Source organism: Mercenaria mercenaria, unplaced genomic scaffold (assembly GCF_021730395.1).
Source record: "Mercenaria mercenaria strain notata unplaced genomic scaffold, MADL_Memer_1 contig_679, whole genome shotgun sequence".
NCBI lineage: Eukaryota > Metazoa > Mollusca > Bivalvia > Venerida > Veneridae > Mercenaria > Mercenaria mercenaria.
In genome coordinates this window covers 40,146-46,954 of record NW_026463569.1, presented here as the reverse complement: position 1 = coordinate 46,954, position 6,809 = coordinate 40,146, and positions in this window count along the sequence as shown.

Below are 6,809 nucleotides of genomic sequence, written 5' to 3'. Positions count from 1 at the left end.
GTGCTGAACTGTGCAGAATTGTGGCTCCTTTATGCAGTCTTTTTCCGAAATTCAATACATAAATTATATCAGTAAATTGACATTGGTTTTGTAAAATAATATATATGTTTTATATGCTGTTTAATTGTTTTCATGTGCCCGCCCGCTTAGCTCAGTAGGCAAAAGCGTTGGTCTACGGATCGCGGGGTCACGAGTTCGATCCTCGGGCGGGGCGTATGTTCTCCGTGACTATTTGATAAACGACATTGTGTCTGAAATCATTAGTACTCCAACTCTGATAATTCATGTGGGGAAGTTGGCAGTTACTTGCGGAGAACAGGTTTGTACTGGTACAGAATCCAGGAACACTGGTTAGGTTAACTGCCCGCCGTTTACATGACTGAAATACTGTTGAAAAACGTCGTTAAACCCAAAACAAAACAAAAAAAAATAATTTTCATGTAAAACAAATGCTTTCTATTTATGAATAGTTAATATTCAAACACTTAACACGACATAAATCTAAGCAATGTCCTAAAGTTATTCTTCAATTTCATAACAACGACGGCATATTTCTGCCTCGAGATAGGTAGGTAACTATCAAGATAATACTGTTAATTTTCTGGGAAGTTTGCGCATTCTTTTTGTCTGAAAACTTTGCAACAAAATATGATATTTTTTAGACATCTTCTTGTTGTTTTTTTCCTGAAAATATTTTTGCGAAAACAATTGCGTAAGTGCTTAAAACTGCTACGAGATATTTAATATATATCATGATCATATTCTAAACTTTCCAGAAATGCTGTGCATATTCTGAAACTTTTAACGCAATAAATGATTGTTTTCAAGATATGCATTTTATTTCTATGACACTTGAGGCTACTGCAATAAAAGCTTCAGAAAATTTCGAAATATCAAGATAATTGCTGAAAGTATCGCTAAAGCTATCTTGTTGATACATGGCACCTATACAAAAGCCACCAAAATACTAATGTAAAGTATCGTAATAATATTTCAGCAACGTTTGACTATTGGGATAATCGTTTTAGAAAACTTTGCTTTGATTATCAAGAGAACACTTTAAGGTATCGCGGCAGCTACCGAACTATCTCGTGGATTATATTCCACAATACATAACAAACACCTTTTTATTTACTTTTTGGGGGTTATCTATACTGGTTCTTTTAAAAGTAATATTGACAAAAAAAACCATGATCTATCCACTACAAGAAATAACGCATATACCTGTATATCTAAGTTTCCGTGTACGAACTATATTATTGTTAACGTAGTATTTTCTATAAAAGACGCCAAATTATTGTATGCGTGTATAAATTCTGTACAAAATTGTAAGAATGCTTTTTACAAGTAAATACTGACAATCAGAAAACAATTTTCGTATTGTCCTGCAAATCTTCTTTTGTGCAATTTGCCGGATTACTTTAATTAAGCTTATTTAAATAAAGAATTAAATCATGCAGACGCTTATTTAGATAAAGAATGGAATCATACAGACCCTTACTTACTAGTATACAAAGAATAAAATTCTCATGCAAAAAGTATTTCGATTAAAATATTTCACACGTATTATATTCTAACAATATCTTCTGGCAAATTACGCAGGTACTGTGACAGTATTCCTTTGCAGTTAGCTCAGTAGATAGAGTATATGAAGCGACCGATGCATATTGAACAAACAGTTAGATCATTAAGCAGGACACGCGGAACAACCGGACATCAAAATGATGGAGCACATAGAACAACATGTTAGCTCTGTAAGTAGACCACATGGAACGGCCAGTAAGTACAGTATGCAGATCACATTGAGCCACCAGTCAGCAAAGCGAAAATGCACATGGAACGACCAGTTAAATCGGTAAACACAGCAACCATATATCTCAGTGATAGGGAACATGGAACGACCAGTAAACGTACTCTGTAAAGCACATAGATCGACCAATTAGCTCAGTATGTAGAATACATGGAACCACCAGTCAGCTAGGCAGATAATTCATATGAGACGACCAGTTTGATCGGTATGTACGTGGGGCAGCCGGAAATCTAAGAACAGTTCAAAATATTTCTTACTGAAGAAAAGGCTAACAAAATTTACACGAATGCTAAAGCCTTGTTTGGAAAAAGAATAGTTATAGTGCTGAGTCTAGCAAATTTCATATAAGGGGAAACAAAATGTTCATTTGCACATTCAGTCTGACAATATCTGTGCTATCTTATATATCAATGATATGGGTGGCATGTCATCAAAATCAATGGATCAGCTTGCTAAAGATATATGGCAATGGTCTTTAGAAAGAAATATATATATTTCCGCTTGTCATATACCTGGGAAACAAAATATTGTCGCCGATTTTTATTCAAGAAATTTCTCGGATTCAATGGAATGGATGCTAAAACCAGAAATTTTTCCGAAGTTATGTAGACAGTTTTTTCAACCGAATGTAGATTTGTTCGCTTCAAGGTTAAACAAACAGACTGATGATTTTGTGTCATGGTTTCCAGAACCAGGCGCTTTACATTGCAATGCTTTCTCATTACATTGGAGTGAATATCATCCCTATATTTTTTTCTTCCATTTAATTTAGTAGGAAGGGTTATAAACAAGATAATTCACGATGAAGTTTTCAATGTCATTCTAGACATTCCATTTTGGAAATCACAGCCGTGGTTTCCACTATTACTGAATCATATTTCGTCTTTCCCTGTCAGGTTACCATGACACAAGGACCTGATTTACCTCCTACACAATGGAGATATTCACCCATTACACAGAACTCTAAAGATGGTCGCTGTGACAGTATCAGGAAAGGACTCTGTGGTCAAGGAATTTCGAGATCGGTTGCAGTTATCATTTACAAGATCCTGGCGTACAGGCACTAGGAAGCAATACCAATATGCATAGGAAAAGTGGATTGTTTGGAACAATTTCAGGTTTGGCAATCCATTTAAGACGACTGAAGCTATAGTATTACAGTATTTATTCTTTTTTCATCAACTGGGTAAGTCTTATTCGGTTATTATTACTCACAAAGCTATGCTTTTACAGACCTTGCCGTTCTTTGAAAATCATTGGTGTAAAAAGTGTGATCTTATATCCTGGTTTATGAAAGGAATTTTCTTCCAGAAGCCAGCCAGACCTAAATATTCTGTTACTTGGGATGTTTCGTGTGTTATAAAATTTCTGTCTTTATTATCCTTCAAAAATGTTAACTTTTAAAGTGACAGCACTTATTGCTTTTGCTACAGCCCCAAGGGCGCAGACTTTGGTGTCCATGAGTTTAAATAATATGTTGAAAGAACAGAATTATATTGTATTTCTTTTTCCATGTTTACTTAAATGTTCCAGGCAGGGACATAGGTTTTCGCTGAAAGTTGAACACTAAAGTGACGAGCGCCTGTGTGCTATGCATAATTTGCTACAGTATTATAAAAGTTACTGAATCTGTAAGACTTACTGAACAGCTGTTTATTATTTCATATGTTACTTTTAAGGCAGTGACCTCTAGCACTATTGCTATGTGGTTGAGGATTGTTTTGGAACTTGCAGCAATAGACTCTAATAAATTCCAATCTCATTCCTTTAGAGGTACTGCTGTATCTGCAGCTTTTGACAAAGGTTGTTCTTTGAAGAAAATTCTAGAGACTGCTGATTGGAGTTCAGATAAAAATTTTAATAAATTTTATTAAAGACATTCAGTTAGAAATAGTAAAATGTAATTTACAGAGTCAGTATTTAAGTGACTACTTATTACATAACTGGGAGTTTTCAGCTGTACTTTGTTGTTTGTTTAAAAAATGGACATAGAATACATGTGTGTTTCCTGACATGTGTTGTTTTGTTGCCTTTAAAGATGCTAGTGTATACATGCGAAGCTGAACGCCTTACGGAAAATAATGTCCTCTCATCTAAGCTTTAGTGAAGAATGAAGGGCATTATTGGAGTATGACCGGAGGCCGAGCATGTATACACCCAGCTCAATTTTAAATTCTATATATTTTATTCTTTATAGCGAGCTCGAAGGGCCTGCTCTAGAATCGAGCTTTACGGTAACACAAGTATACCTCCACACTTGATGATGGATTTGAAAAGTTTCGTCGGAAGTTCTTAAAAAGCGCACCCTAACGGATAGGTGCTCACAGGAAGTACTTCTTTCCGGAGTGAATACATAACTTCATTCAATTGCTAAAAAATATTCATCAAAAAAAATGAAAGAAGGCTTTCCAGTTGTTTGGAAAAAAAATATTATTTTCATTTAAAAGATCAAGCATCGCCCAGAAAATGGAAACAAATGTCATTAATAAGCAGAAAGAAACGGGAACGCTGTAATCATGTCACCGTGACACCGGCTTCCCATATTTTTGGCAACGTATAATATTCACTGTTACAGGTATTGTGACACTAAATGTAGACTTTTTCAAGTGAATGGGTTCTCCAGAATTCTTGTGAGTAGGGAATAATTTCTTTGTGACAAATAAATGATGCATAATGTTTTTAGCTAAATCTGATTTCTTTGAGCTCGCTTTGAGGCTTTGCCTTATTTCATATAATTGTAATGTCAGCCCACCCGTGGTGACTGTCTTGTGCAGGTTATAACACACTAAATAGCCACCACTATATATTCTATATAAAATGACAAGTTTTCACAATGCTGCAATACACACCTAGACCCATTTTAAATTTCTTTAGCTTACATTTTCTTGTAGATCAACATTAATACTGTAAAAATATCCAAAGAAAAGTAGGGGTCATGTTTGATGCAAGAAAAATATTTCTGGTCAAACGGACACAACGTAATTTTTACACTGAAATGACAATCACAATTTAGGGTAGGGGTGTATGAATAAATTTCACATGTTAAATCAGTTTGGAGTCTTTTTTCAACATGCAAATGCTACCAGTATGTCAAGTATAGGCATGCAATATGATTTCAACCAATATATAGCAATGATTTCAAGGAAAATCCTTCTTACAGCAAAAAAAACTGAGAACTATTTGAATCCGCCACTATGCGACTACCATTTTTTCATAGGTGCTCAGGCTATTTAGTGTCTGTATGCCTGCAACAAAACAAAGGCTTTAAATTATGATGGCCACCTGTTCATAACTTCCGGTTATCACTTCCGGTTGTGTTTGATTTTTTTTTAAGCGGAACATAATTGATGTCAGAACGATATGCCGGTGTATACACGCTCGGCCTCTTCATCCTTCACTAAAGCTTTGATGAGGGGTCATTTTTTGTATGGAGAAATGAGAAATAACAAGTATCTAGTTACAGTTTGACGGTAACATACAAAAATGTATATAAGGCTTATTATAATAAGACAAATAAGACAATGTGTTGTATTTCAATTAATGTAGTAGTATGCACGGTACTTCATGTATTAAGGTGAATTTGGACCACACTTTGTTTCTACAGTGTAAGTGTTATTATTCTATGCTTATAAAACTATACTGAGAAGAGAATGACTGAATAAGTTTGCAGATGAAGTTGTTAAACAAGGCCTTGATTGTCTACCTGACATCTTGTAGTACGGTTGCATTACCCCAGTATTACCAGAATTATTTGCACAAAGTTCACGTGGGAGGAAAAAGTAGACCACTAGTTATTGGTTGGTCTTTATCACTTCCAATTTCTTGAATACCGATGGATAACATTAACGGTTAATGCGAATACGATAATTTTACACACCGACAGCCACACGAGAACTACATTCAGATACAGATTTGCCACAGTTCGCTATTGCGAATATATAAAGTGGTAATATTGGACTGGGAATTCATAACATGATTTTGCCATGGAACAATCATTGGAAGAAGTGTGGAAACAGTGTGTGAGCTCGACAAATATGTCTGTAAATTAGTTAACTGTTTAATCTTTTGCTAAAACAGATTTTCAATGACAAAAAAACAGCAATTATATGGTAGAATACATGTAACAGACATTCCATGTAACAAGAAACAACTCGTGTTAATTGCTACAATCTGACTAAAGTACTTGATCTTCTAAACGAAGATCTGAGAACGACCCATTCACTGACGTCTTCTGTATATTTTGGATTTCCAGCATTGCTATTTTTATTTTCGCACTTCTATTTTTATTTGAACCAATCGGACGACTTGTTCGAATGTGAAAGAGTAAGAAAATTTTTCAGTCAGTCCAAGGCTCGAACTCGGGACCCCTCGCTTACAGAGCAATTGTCCTACCGACTGGGCTAACCGGCTATCTGACCTCTGACGACATAAGAATTATGGATATCAAAAACCAAGGCTTTTTAAGCTCGCAGAATGTTGTAAGTTAGGTTTTGATTGGCTTGCGGAAGGGTCGTCAGAACAGGGCTATCAATAGCTCGTGTTTAGATCCTATGCGTAGCGTAATAGGATATGTACTTTAGTCAGATTGTTAATTGCTGCTACCAACAGGGACCAGTTCTTTGAAACTTAAACCGACTCACGGTTAAACTAACTAATAAAAGAGGGAGTGAGCGGTCAGCTCAGTATTAACAGCACATGGAGCGATCGCTCAAATCAATATTTACAGCACAGGGAGCAATCAGTGAGCTCAGTATTTACAGCACTGACAGCGATCGGTCGGCTTACTATTTACAGCATAGTAAGCGATCGGTCAGCTCACTATTTACAGCACATTAAGCATCGGTCAGCTCACTTATTTTCAGCACAGGGAGTATCGGTCAGCTCAGTATATGCAGCGTTTCGAGCGAACGGTCAGCTGAATATTTACAACACGGGAAGCAATCGGTCAGCTCAGTTTTTACAACACAGGAAGTAATTGGTCAGCTCAGTTTTACAGCAT